Genomic DNA, 25754 nt, shown 5'->3' on the forward strand with positions numbered 1-25754 from the left:
TACCTCACAACTCAAGAATCTGTCAGAAGCTCTGAAAGTTAGGTAACATTAGTTTCCTTTCACTAAAATAATGAAAAAAACAGTTTTTTTGTTTTTTGTTTTTTGTTTTTTTTTTTTTTTACTACAGAAGGGAACATTATGAAATAAATCGTCACTCATTGTATATTGTATCTGAAATTTGGCTTGTAATTTATTTACTTATTAAATCTTTAAGTTACAGTTTCAGGCTCAAAATGTAAACATTCTTTGGGAATGCTTTTCTAGTTATAGGAGATTGTGTCACACTACTGTGTTCTTTCTTTGAAGTACATACCTATTTAGGTTCAACTTAATTGGACATGCAAACTAATAACTATAATTTATTCTCATATACTTAAGCTTATAAGGGACCAAAAATGGTATATGCTTTTAAAAATTTTTAATAGCAAACTCCCTATATGTACAATCTTAAACATTTTTTTATGCTATCACTTTCTATTGTTCTATTGTCCTACAACTGTTCAATTTGTATCTCAAGCATCATATATAAAGAAGAGATGTCTGCATTATTATCATCATAATCTCTATGGCATGGCATCTTAATTGTTTGGAACTATTAAATCTCAAAATAATATTTGCTATTAGGTAATTATAGTTTCTGACAGTTTATTTTTATAATACCATTTCCTCACTTCACATGAAAATGAAATTATTTCTATTCCTTTCAATTGTGATATGTCCTCAAGATATTCTTATGTTGTTTATATTTTAAGTTTTGATAAATAGAAATAATTGTTTTTCTCCATTTTGCTTATTGGTTAATATATTGAGTTTTGAAAGCATGGATGGTCTTCAACGTATATTAAACAACTTGCAGCTTTATTATAATACACTAAATATAACTAGCAGTCACTTAAGTGTAATAACTCTTCAATGAGTTATTTACACTTCATTAGTGATTGTTGAGCCATTACTAACGGCATTTTCATTTTAGAATGTTTTCATTTTCTCATTTTTCTCCTTACACTCTTTCCATTCACCATGGTTTTAGAAATTTTTAAACCTTTATACTGCTCTCTTTCACTATTTACTATTTCATTAATGCTAGTAAAAAGTTAGACAGCTATCCACAAATAAAACCAGTACTGCAAGAGGCTATATTGTCCACTGTTAGCAAGTGGAACAAAAAAACCTGAGAATAGTAGCACAACAAAAGAAGGAAGACTGCTTCATTTTGTATGCATCATCCCATGCTGGCATTATTCAGGACAAAGAAAGAACTTTCCCAGCTGGAAAAGATACTCATAGCCTAAGAGAGAAGAGGGAATGAGCAAAAAGCTTATTCAGCCTTTTGGTGTACTGTGCAGTGGTCCCTTCAATTTTACCCACGCAGACCAACAAAGCTGAGACATATAGAACCAGCTAGGATCAAGCAAGACAAGAGGCTGTTATTAGCTGACACTCAGCGGGAGAGATTGTGTTTCACAGAGATCTTTTCTGAGCACAAACTCAAAGGGCAAAGCCAATGGTGAAGCCAATGGCCAGGGTAGCCACCAAAGTCCTCCTGCAAATTTTTCCCTTTTTCACCCCGCAGGTGTTTCTTTTTTAGGTTTTGTTAAATAATCTCTACACCTAATATGGGGCTCTAACTCACAACCCTGCAATCAAGAGTGACAAGCTCTTCTAACTGAACCAGCCAGACGCCCCCCACAGGTATTTATTTTTGCTGACTCCACCTGCCTGAGTTTGACCCTACTCCACTGAAGCCTGGGAGTCATGTTAGCAGCCAGTTCAGGGCTCTGCCATGCAAGATGACAGCCTAGAAGCCCTGGTAGACTGAGCTAACAGCATACCCCCAACCTGATGCTAACACATGCCCCCCCCCCCCCCCCCCCCCGGGTTCCGTGGACCACTAGATTCAGGGTGACATCACACTCCAGTGTGCTCCCACCTACAGGTGAAAGGTTTTCCTTATCAAAGTCAGAGCATAAAATCTGGAAGGGCAGCTATTTCTTACAATGCTTAGATACCTAAGCAAGTCTACGGGGATTACGAAGAATCAGAAACAAGATTCCACCAAAGGAAAAGAGCAAATCTTTAATAACTGTCCCCAAAGAAATAAAGATCCAGAAATTGCCCAATAAAGAATTCAAAATAATTGCTCTAAAGCTGATCAGAGAACTATAAGAGAACACAGATAAATAATACCAGGAAAACAATGCAAGAACAAAGTGAGACTTTCACCAAATAGCTAGAATTCTAAGATTAAGAACACTCAAATACCCACCCACAAGCTGATGATGGCTTTCTGCTAACAGTGTGGAGAAGAAATTGTGCTCATCAGGGCACACATAGCAACTCACTGCAGGCAGCAGAGCTAATTGCTAAACTACTCACCAGCAAGCCTGAAGGGGGCTATAGGCAGGCCCCTTTGCTAACAGTGTGGGGAGCAAACTCAGACAGTGGTTCATTGCAGAGAGTCCTTTTAGCTAGCAACACAGGGAGCAAACCATGCCCAGCAGTGTGCCCACAGCAATCATGGCTCAGCCATAACAAGAAGGCATGTACAACTCACACAGAGAGACATACATCAACTTCCTAGTTCTAGTGACAGGGGAAATTGCACTATAGGGCACCACAGGATCCCTTTTATGTAAGGCCACAACTTGTAAGATGAGGAGATGTAGCTGACCTGATAGAGTATTAGACAAAATAAGGAAGGAGAGGAATGTATCCCAAATGAAAAAAACAAAACAAAATTATGAAAAAGAACTAAACAGAGATAAGCAGTATGACCAATGAAGAGCTCTAATGGTCACAAAGATAATCCTCAGACTTGACAGAAGACTGCATGAACATAGAACATGAGCAAGAGGTAGAAAATATAAAAATCAATCAGATTTGAAGAATACCATAACTTAAATGGAAAAATAGGTGAATCCCCAGTGAACTAGAGGATACAGAAAAATGATGAGCAGTCATGAAGACAAGGTAATGAAAACCAAACTGAATAGCAAAAAAGAAAAAGGATAATAAAAAATAAGGTAGATTAAGGGTACCTGTGCAACATCATTAAACAAAATATTTGTGTTATATATAGGGATCCCATAAGGAGAGTAGAGACAAGGGGGCAGAAAGCCTATTTGAAGAAATACCAGCTAAAGGCTTTCTAACATGGGGAAGGAACAGATATCCATAAACAAGAAGCAAAGAGAGTTCAAAACAAGATGAACCCAAGGGGGTTCACACCAAGATACATGGTAATGTAGATGACAAAAATTAAACAGAGAATCATAAAAGCAGCAAAAGAAAGCAAATGGTTACATACAAGGGAAACCCCATAAGGCTGTATCAGCCAACTTTTCAGCAAAAACTTTGAATATATCATGCCCTCTGGCCTTCAAAGTGCAAAAAGAAAAAATAATGTGACCAAACATATCCTGACCAGCAAGGTTGTCATACAAAATTACAGGAGAGAGAGTTTTCCAGACAAACAAAACTAAAAGTAGTTCATCACCTGTAAACCAACCATACCAGAAATGTTAAAAAGAACTGTAGAGAAGGCCATAAGTAGAAGGAAGTTATGAAAGGAAAACTTTTACTGGTAAACATTTAGTAAAGTTAATAGATCAATCACTTACAAAAGTAATGAGTTTAAACACAAAAGTATATGTATATCCTGTGTGTGTATGAGTTTAAACACAAAAGTATATGTATATCCTGTGTGTGTGTGTGTGTGTGTGTGTGTACACACTGGATATATTAGGGATACACGAAACTATGTAAAATATGATATCATATACATAAAACACGGAGGAGGGAGTAAAAACATAATGCTTTTAGGATGTGTTAAAAATTAAGCCACCATCAAGTCAGTACAGACTGTTGTACACATAGGATGTTATCTGCATATCCCATGGTAGCCAAAAAACCTGCAATAGATACACAAAAAAATAAAAAGTAATCCAACAGTAATGAAAGTCATCAAACCATAGGGAAGAAAGCAGAGAAGAAAGGAACAGAGAATAACTAGAAAAACAAATAGAAAATTAACAAAATGGCAGTACATGCACACCTATCAATAATTAAAGTGTAAATGGGCTCAATGCCTCAATCTAAAGATGTAGGGTGACTGAATGGATTAAAAAAACAAAACAAAACACAAACCAAGACTCGTCTATATGCTGCCTTTAAGAGACTCCATTCAAACTTAAAGACATATATATATATATTCACAGACTGAAGTTGAAAGGATGGAAAAATATATTCTCCACAAATGGAGGGGGGGCGGGGGAATCAGGGTGGCAATACTTTATCAGACAAAATGACTGTAATGTAAATACATTAGTAAGAGACTAAGTAAGGCATTATATAATGATAAAGAGATCAGTCCAATAAGAGACTATAACAATTGTAAATATCTAAGCATCCAATATTGGAACACCTAAATACAGAAAGCAAATAATGACAGAAATGGAAAATGACAGTAATACAGGAGGGGATTTTAGAACCTCACTTATATCAACAGATAATTAATCCACACCGAAAAATCAATAAGGAAGTCACATCTATGAACAGCATATAAGACCAGATTACTTAACAGGTATGTAGAGAATATCCCATCCCAAAACAACAAAATACGCATTCTTTTCAAATGTATGTGGAACATTCTCCAAGATAGACCTCATGTTAGGCCACAAAATATGTCTCAAGAATACTTGAAATTGGGGCACCTGGGTGGCTGTTTAAGTGTCTGCCTTCGGCTCATGTCATGCTCTCAGAGTCCTAGGATAGAGCCCTACATTGGGCTCTCTGCTCAGTAGGGAGTCTGCTTCTCCCGCTCCCTCAGCCCTTCCCCCCACTTGTGCACGTTCTCTCTCTCAAATCTTAAAAAAAAAAAATACTGAAGTCCTATCAAGCATCTTTTCCAACCATAGTGGTATGAACCCAGAAATCAATTACAAGAAAAAAACAGAAGAATCACAAACACGTGGAGGACACATACTACTAAACAACCAATGGGTCAGTGAAGAAATCAAAGAGGAACTTAAATGGAAACAAATCTCTAGGACAGTGAAAGCAATTCTAAGAGGAAAGTTTATAACAATACAGGCCTACCTCAAGAAACAAGAAGAATCTGGGGATGCCTGAGTAGCTCAGTCAATTAAGCATCCACCTTCAGCTCAGATCATGATCTCAGGGTCCTGGGATCAAGCACCTATTCAGGCTCCCTGCTCAGCGGGGAGCCTGCTTCTCTCTCTGTCCCCCCACCTCCACCCTGCTCTGCTCATGTTCTCTCTCCAATAAATAAAATCTTTAAAATATATATGTATGTTTTTTTCAAATAAACAAGCTAACTTCATCTTAAGGAACCAGATAAAGAAGAATAAACCAAATTCATAGTAGAATAAGGAAATAAGAAACTAGAAATAAAATATAAATTAGAAAAAAGTCAATGAAACTAAGAACTCTTGTTTTATAGAAAACAAGTGAGTTTATATTAGAAAAAAATGCCCATTTAATACAAGATCACTATTAGAATGCATACTAAAGAATACAACAAATTGATCTTAAAAAGCAACACTACAATAACAGAATGCATGATATAATATACTGCATCTTTGAGGAGTCTGCAACCAGGCCAACTGGAAATAAACACACAAGTCCTATCACCCCCCCCCCACACACACACACACATCATAGGTTATATCAGCAAACATTTAGAAAAGACTAGAAATAAGGATGAACACACCCACATATGTTTATGTAGGCATGTATTTCCTTTATTTTACTCAACTAAAAGAAAATATTGATCTAAACTTATTTCATGCCTCTCTCTGTATAGATAATATCATAAAGCAAGTTCACATATTCCTGGGAGCTGTTCACTGGAAGTATAAGGTTGTATTTTGGATTCTCTTAGGGTAAAATTCACGTACAAACAGAGGTTGTTACATAGTGCTTGCCATTTAAATGTAACATTATCAAAAAGCTTTATATGGCACAATTTACACTATGGAAGAATAATATCAATAATGAATTGGTGATCAGTACTTCCAAAATTTTTTTTCTACAAACTTATAAATAAAAGTGACAAGTCTTAAAAAAAATAAAATAAAATAAAAATAAAAGTGACAAGTCTTTAGTTTAACTCAGAAAACATAGAGAAGACAAAATTGCAAAGAAGAGACATTAAAACTAGAACACAGAAATACAAAGGATAATGAGACTACTATGAACAAAAATATGCCAGAAAACTGTAGACCAAGAAGAAATGGATAAATTAGAACCATACAGCTTACTAAAACTGGATCATGAAGATAAAGGAAATTTGAAGAGACTAATGAGTAAGTAGATTGAATCAGTCATCAAAAGTTTCTCGATATGGAAAAGCTAAGGAAGACCTACAGATAGCTTATGGGTATATGAAAGACTGCTCAGTAACAAATCATCAGGGGAATACAGAATAAAACCACAAAGATATTACCTCATACCTGTTAGAATAGTTATTAAAAAATATAAGAAATAATCGGACTTACTTATAACTAGAAGTTTCTGTTTCTTAATCCCCTTATCTTGCTGTGTAGCATAGAGAATGTAGTCAATAGTATCATAATTACATTGTATGGTGACACATGGTGGTTGTAGTTATTGGAGTGAGCATGGAAATAATGTATAGAATTGTCAAATCACTGTTGTACACTTGAAGCTAATGTAACGTTCTATGTCAATTATTTCAATGAAATAAAAATATATGAGATAGATTGTTGGAAAGTAGAGAAGAAGGAATCCTTGTGCCTTGTTGAAGATGTAAATTGTACAGCCATTATGGAATACAATATGGAGGTTCTTCAAATAATTAAAAAGAGAACGACCATATGATCAGCAGTCTTCTGGATATATATCCAGAAAGTGAAAATGAGATCTTGAAGAGATATCTGCATCCTGTGTTCATTGCACTATTATTCACAATAGCCTAGATATGGAAACAACTCACATATTTGTCTTTGGAGGAAGGGATAAATAAAATGTGGTGTGTATATATTATTTAGCCATGAGAAAGAAAGAAATTTTGCCATTTTCAACAACTAGAATGAACCTTGAGAATATTACCCTTAGTGAAATAAGCCAAAGACAAACATGATAGAACATATTTTAATAGTATGATATATAATATATATAGAACCTTCAAAAAGTTGCATGTACAGATACAGCAGAGTGGTGATTACCAGCATTTGGGGATGGTAAATGGGAAAATACTGCTCAAAGGGTACAAACTTCCAGTTATAAGATGTATAAGATTCTGGGGGTATAATTTGTAGCAGGGTGAATATATTTAATGGTATTGCATTAATAGGCCATAGTTAAAGGCACTGGAAAAATCTAATTCAATGTTAAACAATGCACTTAAAAAGTAAAACAGAACTTTTAAAAGTGTTTTGTTTTTTTGATGAAGTGGTTGTCCTTGCAATAAATGCCATTGAAGAATTATATAAACAACAAAAACCCATATAATTTATCTTGTTAGGTCATAAGGAGGATTTGGGTCTACATAAAGAGTATTCTCATGCTGCAATCTACAGCAGAATACACTTGAATAGAATCCATTATTAGTTGTAGAGACTGAATATCCTATTTTCTGCAATTTCCTTAGGTGAAAAAAAAAAAGATTACAATGACTACAGTAAGCCTAGGTGATGATATAATAAAGTATCCAAGTCTACTCAAATCCAAATAATCTCAGAGTCTAGGAAACTAATGGCAGTGACTCAGAAAAAAAATGAAGCTCACCATGCTGTACGACCAGAAATACTTATATTTGAAATCATTCCAGTTCAATTCAATGAATAACTGCTGTGTGCCTTTCACTCTGTGTTGCTCTGATGTTGTAACAATAATCTGGGCTTAATTCTTACATTCACGAATTTCACAATTTAGTCAAGGGTGTAAGTATACAGTTTGGTTCTGATACAGAGTGACAAAGAGTTATAGTCATGATGAAAGCAAAATGATAAATGAGCAGAATAAAGAGTAATGAAAGACCTCAGTGGCCTAGTATTGTAGGAAAAGTAAAATTTCCTCAAATTTTACTTTGAGGAAAGTAAAATTCAGAAAGTATATTCAAAATAGGATAGAATGAGCAAAGGCTACCTTCCTTGTCCAGAGAACAGAAAATAATTTTAAATGATTAATGCCTGCAAGTGTTGAGAAATGAGGCTATAAAGATAACTTTGTGCTAGATTATGAAGCATTTTGAAAACCTTGTGTTAATTTGCTCTTTATCATGTGAGCAATAGGAAATCATGGGATGATGTGAAGCAAGAATGGGGTAGAATGACCTGAGAGAATGTTTGTTTAAAAGTTGTTCATATTTCTAGGCTACACTTGTCCTGGATCTTTTGGCTAGAAACAGCAGGCTTTTATTGGAGTTTTGATTTTGTTTTTGTATTTGTTATTGTAGTGATGGGGGCTGTCTGGGCCCATTGTCATTTCCTGGCTTGCCAGCTTCTCCGGTATCATCCAGTCCCAAATATATCAAGGGCAAAGAAAACCCAGTGAACTCACTGTTTTGTTGAACCTGGGTTCTAGGCTGTGTGCTCTCTTTTCTTTACCTTTCCGGTATTTTTATGTTTGCTTTATGTATAACATCCAGGGTTTAGGGCAGTATTTATAGGAGAAACAGAGAAAATGCACTTTCTTCATCATATCCAGAACGAATAAGCTTAATTTGACTTTCAGTTTTTTATAAAAATAAAATATACAACAGTATAATAGCTCTTAAATGTACAACTTGACGAGCTTTGATAAATATATATGATCTTTTAACAGTGAAGATATAAACTATTTGTATCCCCCCTGCTCCAACAGGTTGTTTTTAGGTCCTCCATTTATACCCTCCTCCTCTTAGGAAGCTACTTTCTGATTTTCATCACGATAGATGAATTTGCCTACACTAGAACTTTTTTTTTTAACTACATTTTATGTGTCTGGATATTTTTGTTTTACACAGTGTGTTTGAGATTGAAAGAATTTGTAAAATGTGTGTGTGTGTATATATATATATGTATATATTTTACTATTAAAATGTTTAAACCATAGAACAATATATTAAAAACAGTATTTTAGCAAGGAATTTTGTAGTAGGTTTATTAGGTATTTGGGGAGTGAGACGGTGGTTCATGGGTCAGTGTCAAAGTAGGTATATGGAGATGTTTAGCTCCCCACAGTGTTATTAGCTGTTGTTAAAGCAGAGCTAAATGTATTAGGACTTACCACAGGAAGAAAGTCTTTGCACTCATAAGTAGGAAATAAAATATTTATAAGATCTTGGTATCTAGACTCAGATAATATAAGGTGGGTTTTTTAAAGGCAGGAGCTAACTTGGATTAGACAAAAAAAATTTTTAGAACACTTTAGGTTTGCTGGGCACAGTGAAGCGGGAAATTGTAAAGTAAGCAGTTGTGCCAGGTGTTCAGACTACTGCCTCTGATGAATTGATGTGTAAGAATTTCCTGAAGCAAACAGTGAGGTATTTATTTATTTATATTGGTGTATAGTCTTATCTTTGCTAGGCAAAGATTTCTTTGGACAAACTACTAAGTTATATTGACACAGCCTCAGTTCTCAGAGATAAAAGGTTGTTGATGAATTTCAGGTTATTAAGGCTGTGACCCAGGTAATAACAATGTGATGAGAAATGGAAGAACCATTACGTAAGAACTGATAGAGCATGTATGGAGTAAAACCAAAGGGATTCTGTTTTCAGGGCCTGATGGGGTTTATTTTTATAGACTTTTTTGCTTTGTCATTTATTCTTCAAAGGCCTTTCATAGATCTTATGGATGGAAGGAAGTCTAGAAGTTATGAAAGCCAGAATCCTCTATTTGAGTGAGAAACTCCTTTACAACATCCATATTAAAGAATAGCTTTTGAACCTCTTAAACAATTTAGATGGTAGGGAACTTGCTTTCTCATAAGATAGCCACTTTTAGCTTCATTCTTTGAGAAAGTGCTTTGTATGTTGAGTTGAAAACAGTTTCTTTGTAATGCCTGATACTAGTACTAGTACATTTCTCCCCACTCCCTGGAATCTCAAGTCTGGACTCCTCTAGCAACCTGTTTCGCAGGCCTTTATGGGACTGATTACTGCTATTTTTGCTTCCTAGTTTGTCATCGCCACTCTTAGTAACTGCAGTGCCAAAGTTTGAATACTACTTTCCACATTGTTCTGAACAGGAAGTATTGGTTTTATTACTGGCTGCCAAACTTCTATTACTTAAGAAAATTCACAACAATTAACAAAAACAAAACTGGCTTTTCTCTTAGCTTATCCAGTAAGTACATCAGACTGTTCAAACTCATGATTTGCTTGCTTTCAGCATGACTGGGCACAGGTGAAGAGAATAGGTAATGGAGTTGCCGAGAAGGAAGATGGAACTGCCTATTAGTATATTGTCCCTGTTTACTAATTTAGTAAAGACTATTCTCTCAATGAAGCTTATTTGCCTCTGAAAGGGAACGGTGGAAGAAAATATCTGTAATGAGGTGGTGTCAAAACTACATTTCTGCAAGTTAAAAGAAAAAATGTAGCTGTATTTCTGAACTAATCCCCCCTCAAAGAGTTGATGGTTTCAAAAAGATTAGAAAATATTGTCAGCAGAAGTCCAATAGACAGCTTCTGGATTTCTCATTTATTTAAACAAGCCTCTGTCCTTTGGTAATTAACTCTTAGGCAGGGAGAGATATAACACATTTGACTCTACTAGTTCTCCTTTTTTCTGAAGCTGAAAACACTTGTGTAAAGGAGACAGCATTGAAGCTATCTTCTTGTTATTGTTTAATTTAAATCCTACAACAGGAAGAACTGCTGAGATGCTTGCTGTTGATTCCCCAAATGATGACAAAAATCTCCTTCTAGTTGCTGGCTTGCTGTTAGTAGGGAAGGAAGTGTCTTTCTAATCTTTTTGAATTCAAGGACTTTGTAGAAGAAATAGCAGGAGATACTAGTATAGCTGTAAACGTTAAAGAAATAGGTGACTGGAGCCCAATTAATTACAGAATATCATGGAGATAGAGGTAAGACAAATGAAACATTCCAACTACCCTACACTATTCATTTCTTTTTCTGAACTATTTTAAGTGGGAATTTCTTCAAAGTTAGCATACCGTGGGTTGCAAATGACTTGGAGAATTTGAAGTTTCAGCCTTGTTTTTAATGTATATGTATTTTATATTTATTAGTGATTCTGAAAATGGTAGCCTTGTATTCATGTCTTCATTCAAGAGAAGTCTAAAGAGTGTCTTCTGTGCGCCAGATATTGTCTTAGTCTGGCTACTGAGTGATCTTGGCTAGGCACTACAAATTTTTTTTTAAGATTTTATTTATTCATAAGAGACACCGAGAGACAGAGACATAGGCAGAGGGAGAAGCATGCGGGGAGCCCGATGTGGGATTCAGTCCAAGAACCCCGGGATCATGATCCGAGCCAAAAGCAGACACTCAACCACTGAGCCACCCAGGTGCCCCAGCACTGCAAATTAAGTGGGGAACAAACAGATAAATCTCCTAACCTCTAAAAGCTTTCATCTTAGTTAAGGGAACCAGACAATGACAAAGCAAGTGTGTCGGGTGGTACTAAGTACTTTGAGAAAAATAAAGTGGATAGGAGTTTGGGAGTTGGGAAATAATGCTTTTCTATATAGTTTTTGGGTAGTTCTGTACAAAAAGAGGTCATGTGAACATAGACCTGAAGGAAATGAGAGAACGATTTGTAGTGATACGTGGAAGGAGGAGGAGCAGCAGCAATAAATTCAAAGAACTTGAGATGGAAACATGTTTAACGTTTTGTAGGATCAGCAGGGAAGCTGTGTGGTTGCAGCAGTGAGTGAAGGAGAGAGTGTTAGAGATTAGCATGACAGCAGGGTTCCAGGGTTCCAAGTGAGAGTGTGGGTTAGCATGCCTACCTTGTATGGCCCTGTAAACTATGGTAAGGATTTTGGATTTTAATCTAAGCAGGGTGGTATCCTCAGAGGATATTAAGCAGAATGGTGAGATGAACTGACATTTTAAAAGAATCACTTTTTCAAAAAGGCAGTCACAAAGTGGCTTCTAACACTGATTCTCCAGAGGACACCTACTGCTCATCCCTTTCTGACACAGAGATGCATTTTGGAAGTGCAGGGACATATTTTTGCTTTTATAGTGACTGACTTTTAGAGACCGAGGATCAGAGAAGCAAAATGTTCTGCAGTGTGTGGGATACTCAAAATAAAAACTGTCCCACACCAAATGTTGTGCCCTATTCAGGAACACTGCCCTGGAGCAATACCAAGATATACCCGCATGCCACTTAAAGGAAATTTCCTTTATTCCCCCTTCCCCTTTCCTCCCTCCCTTCCTTCCCTCCTTCTTCCCTATTTCTATCCTCATCACCCTCCCTCTTGGGATTACATCACTGTCAAGGCTAACTATACTCACCCGGGGTTACCAGGAACTCTGCAATACCACCGCCCCGATTTTAGGGACTGACTCTTACCTGGAGCCCCAGCCAGGAACTTGGTGGGCATGCAACAAAGGCCTCACCCCCTGTGTGTCAGCTAAGGTTCTAAATAGCTCAAACGACTTCTGTGTCATGGTGCAGATCATACCCAGGGTGTTCCATCACCCTGCTGAAACTCTAGAAAATCAGTATGATGAACATCCCACCCGTTTTCGGCGCGAACCTGTCTCCCTAACCCTAGTCGTTATGTTGGGACTAGGGGTCGCTACTGGGGTGGGTACTGGCGCAGCTGCTCTGATCCAGGGCTCACGACGTCATATAGAACTCCAGGCAGCTGTAGATGAGGATCTATGGGCACTAGAGCAGTCCGTTTCTAAGTTAGAACAGTCCCTCACCTCACTTTCAGAAGTAGCACTTCAAAACAGGAGAGGCTTGGATTTACTACTCCTGAAAGAGGGAGGACTGTGTGCGGCCCTGGGAGAGGAATGCTGTTTCTATGCAGGCCATTCTGGAGTCATCAGGGACTCCATGGCCAAACTTAGGGATAGGCTAAATAAAAGACAAAGGGACCGGGAGGCCCAGCAGGGTTGGTTTAAAAGCTGGTTTAATCAGTCTCCCTGGTTGACCACCCTAATCTCTACCATTATGGGCCCTCTAGTTATCCTGCTCCTGCTGCTAACTTTCGGCCCCTGCATCCTTAACCGGCTGCTCCAGTTCATCCGAGAAAAATTGTCTATTACCCAAGCTCTGGTATTAACAATGTCGGGCCCTCCAAACTGAAAAAATAAATGTTCCCTAAGATTTTAAGGTTAAAATCAGCCCAAACAAAGAGGAGGGAATGAAGAACCCCCCCCCCCCCCCCCCCCCCCCCCCCCCCCCGTAAGTAGGATCAGCCCTAATCCAGAGGCAGCCCATCCAGGTGCCTTCCTGAAGTTTTAGCAACAAAAAGCATTCTGTTTGTGATAAGAAAACCATTTCCCCCCACACCCTGATTGGAATGTCCCTGAATAGGTTCATGTTGACCTTCTGAGAAATCAACCTGGATGCTATGCGACTCCCGCGGTTCTTTTGTCTTTAAGCGTTTTTTTTTTTTTTTTTCTTTTACCTTTAAAAGATACCTGTAATTGCTAATCGGGGCTCTCTTCCTCCTCGGAGGCGGAGAGCCCGTTTGCGCAAACGTTCAATAAACCGTCTTGCTAGTTGCATCTGCCTGTCTGGGGTCTGAGTCTCTGGGGCGTCCACCAGGACACGTTGGCACCCGTGAGCCAGGGTCCAACAATGCTTGGGAATTGAACACATGAGCAGTGTTTGTTCCTCTGTGACTAAACTTTATCAACATTAATTTTGTAATGGGAAGGATCCTTACTCAGTTATTTAAATTTTTAGGTGAGAAACCAGGAATCAAACAGGTTAAATGATTTCCCCAAAGCCACATAGCAAGTTGGCATCTCATATTGTATGGCTTTATTTCATTAGTATATTATTTACATTCTTGTATTTTTATGACCCATTTGTTCAAAGATAATTTAAAATGCCCTGGAAGCATGATTTTTTTTTCCTGATCTTTTTAAAAAAGGAAATTAGAGCCTCAGTCACCAGAGTAATTACTCCAAAGGAGGAGGACAGAGACAGTATTTTGGTGATGAAAAGAGTACTTGCTAGAATATTTTCCTAGCTATTGATGGTGAGTGGGATGTCGTGGTGGCATAGATATTTTAAATATATATTTTGAAATATATATTTTGAACAAAAAATTTCAAACTTACATTAAGTTGTCAACTGTATTCTGCTCTTTATTCTTTTTCTTTATGCTTTTAACTTTGAGAAGTTAAGTTATAAGGGAACTCATGGAATTGATTCAGGCACCCAGAGCAACATTAAAACAATAACTGGAGGAATGCTAGTTTTGATCATTCAGTCAGTCGTCATTTGCTAACTATAAAAAGTATATTTCATGAGCTTCATTTTTTTTCTGATTTTAATTATGAATTTTTTTCTTCATTTTTTTCTGAATACTGATTTTACAATATTAAGTCTCTCCAAGTTTTGCCACTGTGTTTACTATTATATTAAAAGTGTAAATATAGAGAACTAGGTGGTTGTAAAAGGAAGGGTGGTGGTGGGATAGGCCAAATAGTTGAATGGGATTAAGAGGTACAAACTTCCAGTTATAAAATAAATGAATCACAGGCATTAAGTTACAGCATAGGGAATAGAGTCGAAAACACTATAAGATGGTAATTACACATGCTATGCTGAGCATTTGATAATGTTTACAATCATTGAATCACTGTTAAACACCTGGAAATAATATTAAATGTCAACTAAAATTTTTAAAAAGTCTTCCCAGCTAACCTAATTCTGTATAAGGTGATACTCACTTTGAGATTCAGCTACTACTTTCATAGTGCCAACATAGAGTAACTGAACTTGATAATAGGTTAATGAAAATGCATATACAACTGGAAAATGCTTTTGCCAAGTTATTCTCAAAGGCTTTAAATTTACCTTTTGAAAAAAATATGAACTAATTAGGTTAAAGTTGTTGGGCTTTTGCTTCCTTCCCCGAATATCTGTGACAAGCACTATAACAATAGTTTTGAATATAATACAAAAGTTTGTAAGTTGAATGGTTTGTTATTTTTAAAACTTTCATTTTTTTTTATTTTTTCAGCAAGTAATTTTCTATTATGTCAAGTACCAATAAACACTGTAAATCAAAGAAAAATGAGTTCGTTTTCTGTCTTGATGGCTCTCAGACCCACAGGGAAAAGGACAACCACCATGCAACTAGTTAGTTAGTTAGATACAAGGTTGATACATTTCCGTGGGAGCAAAGAGGTAGCAACAGTTTACTATACTACCTGGATGCATCTTCAGGAGATGAGGAAAGAAGTGGAAGATCCCAGACCTTTACATTTAAGTAGGATTTTCACAAGCAGGTAATTGGGTGTCTTAGTTTTGTAGAGCTGCCATAACAATGTATCACAAACTGAATAGTTTAACGGAAATTTGTTCCCTCACAGTTAGAAGTCCAAAGTCTAAGACTTTTGGAGGTCCTGAGAGAGAAACCATGCCATACATCTCCCCCAGCTTCTGGAAATTTCTGGCAGCCCTTGGCATTCAATGACTTATACATGTTTCACTCCATTCTGTCTCCACTTTCACATCATCTTGTTTTCTGTGTTTCTGTGTCTTACAGTGATATTGTCATTGGATTTAGGACCCATCCTAATTCAGTATGATTTTGATCCTAATTAAATGTATAAAGACCCTATTTTCAAATGAGATCACACTGAATTTCTAGGTGAGCATGAATTTTGGGAGTCAGTACTCAAACTACCCCCTCAACACGGGGCAAAGGAACATGAAGAAAATGCCTAAAGGCACAGAGGCACGAAAAGTCATTGGAAGGTTCTAGGTAATAAATTTAGAGGAAGTAGTGTAAACAGTACTGTTCAGGTGACACTCAGAAAGTTGACTGGGCAGACTTGGAAAAGCCATGGAGGTTACACAGATGTTCAGACTACCTTTTGTAGGCGTTGGGCTCTCAGAAGCTTATCAGCCTTTGAGCTACACAGGCTGATTTGTATTTTAGGAAAGTGACATATAAAATTGTGGAAAGTCTCGTTTGGAGATTGAGGCAACAGATGAATAAAAGTATGGTCGTGACTGTAGATAGATAATTACAGAACTTCATAGGTAGTAAAATGAACAGAGTCAGAAAGAGAGGGTTGAGATGATTTTCACATTGGCTTGAGACACAGATTGATAATGCATGTCATAACTGAGATTTGGTGGGGAAGGAAAGAACATGGATATTTTAGATACAGCATTTGGTTGAATAATCAATCAGCAGTTATTTAGGAACACTTTCTGTCTAGCATTATCGTATGTACTTTGGAGATTCATATGCATAAATCATCCTATTTCAAGAACTTTACAAACCATTTGGTGTCATGAGACTAATATAAGTGAAGCAGAAAACAATTCAAATCAGTTTATAAGCAAGTATAAACTTAGTGGTTCTGATTTATAAATACTTCAGAGTTTCAGATTTGAAAAATATCTGTGTGGAGTTGAGTGCTATGAAAAGCTTGATTGATAAAGTGGTAATTTAGTTTTGTTAAGTCATATTTAAGCTGTTTCAAAAGAGGACAGGAAACACTCAGAATGATAGGTGATCATACATTAAGATGGGCAGGCAGCCATGAAAGTGGTATGTGTAATACAGGAAAGAGGGTCTGAAGGCAGCCAAATATTACATTGTATTAAGTTTGGAAAGGTACACTGCAGCCAACATAATCTATCTTGCAAGGTCAGGTAGGCGGATTGGTTACCTGCTTAGCTGATTAGTTAGTTACCATTGAAAAGAGAGTTTTCTTTTAGTAGTATTAATGTGAAAGCAATTTATAGGGAGGAGAAGGAGGGAGGAGAGCCAATTGGGAGCTTTTGCCCAAATCCAAGTATGAGATGATGAGAACAAGCATTACTAGAGAAGGTGAATTTTGTATATTTTGGCTATTCCATAGGTTTTCCAGTTCTCCTTTGGCATATTGAAATAGATTTAGTTCATCTGTCTTCTTGCATATTTTCTCTTTCCATTTTTTTCCCTTCTCATTTACCCTTTATTTCCCCCATCAGAATTTAGTCCAAGCAAAACTCACATCAGCTGTCTAAATCCACGGAATCTAAGAGCACAGGAAAAGCCACGACCCATGTGAAAAAGCAGGTGATAATGACAATGATGACGAATTACCTCTAATGTAGTAAGAGCTTTCTGTGTTAGCTCCTTCAGTCTATATGGTGCTCTTCTGTGAAGTAGTCACTGTTATCCCCCAATTACAAGTAAGAAACTGACTCAGAAAGGTTAAGCAGCTTGATCAAAGTAGAGTTGCGTGGAACCTAAATCTGTCCAGCTGTGTAGCCTAGATTTGCAATCACTCTGATACAGCATGGTGACTCACCTTCATCCTGTTCCTGTTGCAATCCATTAAGTTGATGGCTTCCAGATTCAGCTTCCTAAAGTCATATCTCTTTTCTGTTCAAAGTCTTCTGTGGCTTTTTATGCCTGAAAAATTAAAGTATAGTTATTTCTGCCTTTTATTCAAGGCCCCTCCAAATGTAGTGACAACCTACCTTTCTAGCCTGGTCTCTATGTAGACTGTATCCTTCATATGCTTCAAATGACTATGGAGGGAAAAAGCATTGCTGAGCTGATAAAGAAGTTACTTCTGAAATTCTCAGCTGTTGTTTTTCCAGTTATGTTCTGGAGATTGGCTCCATGGACCCCCACCCATGGTACTTGATAAAATACAGATTCCAGAAACAGTGTATTTCTACCTTTGTAGCACAAGTCCCAGATTATTTACTTGTATATTTATCTGAGTAATCGTTTCTCTAGAAATTCCACATCTATTTGGAAAAAATGCACAAATCCTAAGTGTGCAGTTTAATCAATTTTCATGAAAAGAACACACCCATATAACCAACACCAGATCAAGAACTGGAATGTAACCTGTATTCCAGAAGCCATTCCATGTTCCTCTGTAGTCACAACTCATCTACCACCTCAACCTGCCCACCAACCCAAGGGTTTCCAGAGTCTTATGTACATGAAATTTAAGAACTTCTGCCCTAAATGCAGGCTTGCTTCTGGTAATGCAGACATAACAAACATTATTCCCAAAACCTACTACTTCCTTTTTCTTCTTCCTCCTCTTGTTTTTCTGTTATCTCCCCTCCCTACTAGCTGTCCTCCTTTGTAATAAAAAAATCATGAAAAATTTCTTCTGAAGAATTCATCTAAGTTTGTCCTCTGTGTTGAACCCCTTAAGCTCTAAGATTACACTGCTCTCTCTTCTCTTGTAGTATTCCATAATTAGTCCATTAGGCATAGAACATTCTGCCTTTTTTCTCAAACATTATTTGGAAGATTGAGAGGATAAGCATAATTTCAGAGTATCTGTGCCTATACCACTGATAATCTATTTTAATTTTCTAAACCAAACACTTAGCTTACTAAAGAGGTTATACTATCTTCTAGATCGGAAAAAAAAGGGGGGGGGGGACATAAGTAGGGTTTTTAAGTTGCTTTAAGCATTAATCAGGTACTCTTAATTTTGGAATTTGTGATAGTTTAACATTATCTTTAGATAAGTTTATCATTATACTGTGCAGGCCTGTTTCACTAAGCAAATTAAGGCTGTAAACACTTTTATCTGAGTTTTGTTTAATTTGTGCAAGCAAATATCTTTTAGTGAACAATAGTACCTTAATTGTTTATATCCATAGGGATGATGCTAATTGCCAATATATTTTGTTTACTGCAGTAAGTTTTCTATTTGGAAAATTTTATTTGACAATTAGAGGTATTTTACTACTTAAGAATCTGTTTTAAAATTTGTATCTTCCTCCTTTCCCCAATTTGATATAGTCAAGTTTTCACTATATTTTTAAGAACTAAAGGAAATCATAAAAAGAAACTGACTTTATGAATACATAGCTATGATTTTGTTAAAGACACTACAGTAGCTATTAGTTTCAGTTAAGAGAAATCATAATTGTTCAGCCTTTTTACATATTCAGGAGAAAAAAAATCTCAATAAGTTGATTTACAGTTTCTGTAAATGATGTTACATTTTTTTTTATTCCTTAGAATTGACTGTTCTTTGTGTCAGTAATACTCTTTTTTGAAAGTGTCACATATTTTTTTTTACAATGTTGAAGACAATCACATAGTAACTTTTTGAAAAGTGAGATTAAAGGTCTTAGAGGACTTTTAAAGGTTATCTAATTCATTCTTCTGTCTTCAGATATGATAAAAAAAAAAGTTTTTAAAGTCTTTTTGTTGAAAACACCCATGCTGTCATTTCTTTTAGCACACTGACTTCATATTATCATTTTCTCTTTAAATTCTATAACCTTCCTTTCCATTTCCAATTAAACTGCTCATTTGGGAGCTAGCACTTGACATCTCATCAAAACTTATAACAATTCCAAAACCAAGATCTCAAACTTGAAATTAATCATTGAATTCAATTTCTTCCACTCTCTTATTTTTGCTTATTCTGATCTTTATTCCTTATCCATTTTGTTGGATCTCTCCTAATTTTCCTATTCTGTCAGTCTCTTTTAAGGGACTTAACTGGTCTCCCAAAGACACTAAAATAAATTTTTCTTTAGAATCTCTAGCCTCTTTTTGTTTTGTCAACCATATCTTCCTTGCTAGTCTTCACTCCTGTTAAGCTCTACTCTTTTTTTTGGCTTAAACACTTGTAAAGTAGCATTGAAAATTATGAAATTTTGTTTTGATAATGTATTCCACAGTGTTTATTCTAAAGTTTCTCAGCACTACACTTCTATCCCAGTCTTTGTACTCATTAAATGACATTATCTACTGTGTGAGATATCAAAAGAGTTGTTTGGGTCCATAAAGCTACTTCATTTCTTGTTCACTCTTCCATGCACTTCCATCTGACTCCTGTACCCACTGAAAATCACACTCACTAATAAGCTTATCAGGTATTTCCATGTTGTTAAATTAGATGGACATTTTTCAATCATTTTTGAAATTTGATTTGTCTTACACCATTCACAAGCAATTCTTATTTTTCTAGAATGTTATAAACTATTTGATGGCAAGAGCATTTGTGCCATATTTAAAAGAATATGTTGAACCCCACAGGATACTCAAATATTTTTACTTTTTTTGTAAACACTGTAAAAGACTCAGTACATAACTTTAGTTAAAACATATATGCCTCCCTTTCATTAGTCTCCTGTCAGTTTGTAAAATTTGTGCTATAAGTTAACAGTGGTTTATAGTTTTGTGGGGATCTTACCAGTACTTTTCCCCACATGTCCACTTGCAAATATATATGTATGTGTAATGTGTATAATTTATAAGCATTTGAGGTTCATAAAATGGCAAAGATCCTTGCAAATATATCTGATAAGGCATTGATATTCACAATTTATAAATAAATCCTATAAGTCAATAACAAAAAGAAATGATTTGAAAAAGAGAGGAGGACCTGAACAGACATTTTTCAAAAAAGGACATACATCTAGATAGCCAACTAACATACGAAAAGATGCTCAACATCACTTATTATCAGGGAAATGGAAATCAAAACCAAATGACATACCACCTCACACCTGTCAGGATGGCTATTACCAAAAAGACAAAAAATAACTAGTATTGGCGAGGATGTAGAGAAAAAGGAACTCACTATACACTGTTACTGGGAATGTAAATTTGGTACAGCCACTGTGGAAAACAGTATGGAGTTCTTTTAAAAATTAAAAATAGAACTCCCATAGGATCTAGCAGGTCTCATGTATATTTATCCAAAGGAAACAAAAACAGTAATTCAAAAAGATAAATGCAACCCTGTGTACATAATGTAGAACAGCCAAGATATGGAAGCAACCTAAGTGCTTGATATTCACAGTTTATAAATAAATCCTGTAAGTCAATAACAACAAAAAATGATTAGAAAAAGAGAGGAGGACCTGAACATTTATTCAATTTCATCAGGAATTGAATAAAGATGTAATGTATATACATAATGGAATATTAGCCATAAAAAGGAATGAAATCTTGCCTTTGTGACATCAATGGACCTAGAGGGTATTATGCTAAGTAAAATAGGGTAGTGAAAGTCAATACCATACGATTTCATTTATGTGTAGAATCTAAACAAAACAAAATCAGAAACAGACTTACAGATACAAAGAACACACTAGTGGCTGCTGAAGGGGAAGGGAGTGAAGAGGATTAAGAAGTATAAACTTCCAATATAAAGTAGGCCTCACCAGGGATATTAAAGTACTGCATAGGGAATATAGTCAATAGTATTGTAGTAACTTTGTGACAGATGGTAACTAGATTTATTATGATCATCTCATAATGTATATATATAAAAAAAAAAGCAGCATCTCATCTCATCTTACAAGGTTGCCAGTCATTATGGATTAGGGCTCACCCTGATGACCTCATGGTGACTTATTTACCTCTTTAAAGACCTTGTCTCCAAATACAGTCACATTCTGAGGTTCTTGGGTTTGGTACTTTAATATATGAATTTGGGGGATAGTGACACAGCTCAGCCCATAGAGAGCATTACTATCCATTAGAAACACTTGTTAAAAATATTTCTTATAAAAACTATTGGTCACTTATTCATGCTCTTGGCGTCATTTGAAAAGTGAGTACAAATTTCACGTTAGTGTCCTACAGGTTAAATGCATTTTGAGTGAAGGTGGTGTCTTGAAGGAGATTGCCTGTTCATTGAAGCTTTACCTGTTGTTCACAGTTGAGTAACTTTCAGTAACTTCTACCTAGCTTGCTGAGAATGGGTAAGTATCCCTACTAGTGATGTAAGGCATTTTGAGATAGTGTGCATAAAGCACACTGTACATCTTAAAGTATTAACATTTTGGATGTTCCCATTATTTAAAGTGTTCTATTGCTGGGAGTATGACAATAGAACTCTTTACCTCAAACACATTTATAAAGGATTTAGGTAATATATAAATTTCAGTAAAGAAAAAGTACTGGAAATGCAGAATTAATTTCATTTTGAAACTTTTATTTTTAAAGCCCAAGTTTATTGAGGTCATTACACAATCATCTAGACAGAGGAATGAAACAGATAGCCTTCTTAGCTTCTTTCCACCCAGAAAGCATTTTAATTCTAACATACATTATAGTACAGATACTATATTGTTTGTGTTATTTAGTAAACTATAATTGCTGAAATTGCTTATCAAGGAGGCTTTAGAGTTGATAGCAACATGGGTCTGAAATAATTATGCTAGTGATAAAGCTGTGAGTTATCCTAAAGCATCTGGTAATAATCCAAAGAAGATTATTTCAATTCTGAATAAACAGAAGCCTAGGTTATATTTCTTCTTAACCTGAATGGTAAATGCATATTTTTTGTTCTCTACTTGCTAACTTTTCTTTCAATATATTTATAGTTTTATTAAAAATAGTTGAAGGTCCTTTCACATTACCTCAGCAGTGTTCTCTGTTTTAGAAAAGGTGCTTCTTGATTATAAATAAAAAACTTATGGAAGTAGTTTACTATAGGTATTATGGAAAGACTCATTTTTTTTCTGCCCATTTTTTTCCAAGTGATATTTCTTTGAAAATAATACCTCTCTTTCGTGTTGATGCATGATTTGTGTACAGAAAAATGCAAAAGAACATGGGAAGGGGGAAAAGGAGTAGAAAATCAACAGACTCTTAACTATAGAGAACAAACATAGTTACCAGTGGGGAGTGGGGGGGGGGGAGTAGGTGAAATAGGTGATGGGGATTAAGGAGGGCACTTGTGATGAGCACCCAGTGTTGAATCACTAAAATTCTACTCCTGAAACTAATATTACATACACTGCACATTAACTACCTGGAATTTTTTAAAAAGTTTTATTTATTCATTCATTCATGTGTGTGAGAAGGCGGGGGGGGGCAGGTGCAGAGACACAGGCAGAGGGAGAAGTAGGCTCCATGCAGGGAGCCCGATGTGGGACTTGATCCGGGGTCCCCAGGATCAGGCCCCAGGCTGAAGGTGGCGCTAAACCACTGAGCCACCTGGGCTGCCCAGCTGCCTGGAATTTAAATAAAAACTTGCAAGAAAAAAAATTTACAAAGACTGGAAACTATAATTGCTGATGTGTTTCGACTATGCTTTCCCAATGGAAAATTTGTGAATGCCCTTTTCCCCCTAATATGTATTTCTAATTAATTAAGGACAAATCTGAGGGATTTATTATGAATTAGCCAGTTAAAAAAAAAAAGTAAAGCTTACAGTTATAAGAGAAGTGCTCTTAGTGTTTAGAGTAGGTCTACTTAATAGTATCATACTCAATAAGTGAAATTAAATTCTGATTTTGATATTTGCAAGCTAATATAAGGTTTTCAAATCTATAAAGCCAACTGATGTTTTAAAAATAGAAGCATGTACAACAAAACCAATATTTGTGTATAAATTGGTTAAGGGCATACAAGTACCCATTTGTAATACACTTACACAAATATATTTGTAATGCATTAATTACTAATGATGGAATACACTTTTGAAGTCTCCTAAGAATTTTTTTTTTAATTATATGCTTGTAGTACAGACTAATCACCAAATGTTCATCTTTGTTAAAAATTGTATTGGCTTCTGGAGCCCCTGGGTAGTTCAGTTGGTTAAGCGTCTGCCTTGGGCTTAGGTCATGATCCCAGGATCCTGGGATCCTGCCTCAGATCAGAACAGACTCCCTGATCATCAGGGAATGTGCTTCTCCCTCTCCCTCTGTCCCTCCCCCAGCCTGTGCTCGCTCACTTGCTCTAAGAAATAAAATCTTTAAAAAAATTTTTTGTTGGCTTTTAAAAGGGCACAATTTGTGCTTACTTTAGGGTACAAATTGTATTGGCTTTTGGAGCCCTTGGGTGGCTCAGTGGTTGAGCGCCTGCCTTCGGCTCGAGTCGCGATCCCAGGGTGCTGGGATCAAGTCCCACACATTCAGCTCCTCGCTGGGAGCCTGCTTCTCCCTCTGCCTGTGTCTTTGCCTCTCTTTTGTCTCTCATGAATAAATAAAATCTTAAAAAAAGAAACTGCTTACTTTAAAATTATTAAACAAGCTAACTATAAATTTAAAAAGTCAACTCTGATATTAATTTTAAATCCTCACTCTTTTTTCTCTAATATTTATACAGATAAAAGTCCGAGTTTAACTGTTCTTCATTCCAGTTGGAGGGATTTTACTTCAGTTTTATCTTCATTTGAGAAGTTGAATAAAATAAGGAATTGTTAATAGATGTTCTAGGTTTTGAAGTTCCTAACTACTCCATATATAATAGATTATTATAATCCTTTTATACTTTAGAGTTTTTTTTTTAAATTTTTATTTATTTATGATAGGCACACAGTGAGAGAGAGAGAGGCAGAGACACAGGCAGAGGGAGAAGCAGGCTCCATGCACCGGGAGCCCGACGTGGGACTCGATCCCGGGTCTCCAGGATCGCGCCCTGGGCCAAAGGCAGGCGCTAAACTGCTGCGCCACCCAGGGATCCCTATACTTTAGAGTTTTAATGTATTTTATATTTAAATTGTTTTAAAATACATTGAAGCATTTGAAGACTGTTCTTTTTTTATTTTATTTATTTATTCATGAGAGACACAGAGGCATAGGCAGAGAGAGAAGCAGGCCCCCTGCGGGGGGGGGGGTGTGGGTGGGGTGGGGGCGGGGGGTGGAGCCCGATGTGGGACTGGATCCCAGGACTCTGGGGTCACGCTCAACCACTGAGCCACCCAGGCGTCCCGACTGTTCTCTTTTTTAAAGTAATGTTTTCTGGGGCAGCTGGGTGGTTCAGTCAATTAAGCGTCCAGCTAGCTCTTGGTTTCAACTCAAGTCATGGTCTCATGGGTCATGAGAACGAACCCCTCTTCCCCCATGGATTCTGCGCTCAGTGAGGAGTCTGCTTGAGATTCTCCCTCCCAGTCAAACACTGCACAGGCTTATGCACACACACACACTCTCAGATCTTTAAAAAATACATTTTGTTTGTATTTTATAATAGACCCTTTTCCCTGAAACAAATAGACTTAAAACTCACATGAATAACACTAAGATACAGATTAAATGTTATATAGACAATAAATATTATCATAGTTTAAGAGCAATAAGTATTACCCCCAGGCAAAATTCTCAGGACAAGTTTTACTAAAAGATGGGGAATTTGAATTTGCTTTAAAATCAAGGCGAAGTTTGGTTAACCAATAAGGATAAAACTCATTCCTTGGTATGGGTCAGGAAAAAGAGAAAACAGCCTTAAAAACCTGTATAGAGGTGAAAACATGGAGAGAATGTTTGAGGGCTGTGAACAGCGTTTTTACTGAAACATGATTTTGTTATATAAATAGTGTGAGAAAAATTGTGCTTGATCTGGCTACCTCCAGACTCCCTCCCAGTAAGATCAGGCACACAATTTTGCTACCCATTCTCTGTTGATCTCCTTATTACATTGTGCCTGTGTGAAATTCTCTCCTAATGTCCCCAGTTCTTTTAACATAAAATACATTGAAATACCTGTTTGCAGTTAACTATCTTTAGAGTCTTTTTTTTTTCCATTTCAGCATACAGTAATTTCATCTTTTATATAGTTCTCTAAAAGTCATTGTACATCTAGGTACATTGATAACCAAAACTATAGAATCCTTAACTAAATGCCACACAACTTAATAACTACTTTTACTAATATATGATGTTTAATCC

At 36.3% G+C, this 25754-nt stretch overlaps 1 protein-coding gene across 9 annotated transcripts in view; it reads left to right on the forward strand.

Moving 5' to 3' along the window:
- TUSC3 (tumor suppressor candidate 3) overlaps nt 1-25754 on the forward strand; it is a 222712-nt gene that overhangs the window by 151324 nt on the left and 45634 nt on the right. The window lies entirely within an intron of this gene.

The sequence above is a fragment of the Vulpes vulpes genome, chromosome 7 (genome assembly GCF_048418805.1).
Source record: "Vulpes vulpes isolate BD-2025 chromosome 7, VulVul3, whole genome shotgun sequence".
In the NCBI taxonomy this organism is placed as follows: domain Eukaryota; kingdom Metazoa; phylum Chordata; class Mammalia; order Carnivora; family Canidae; genus Vulpes; species Vulpes vulpes.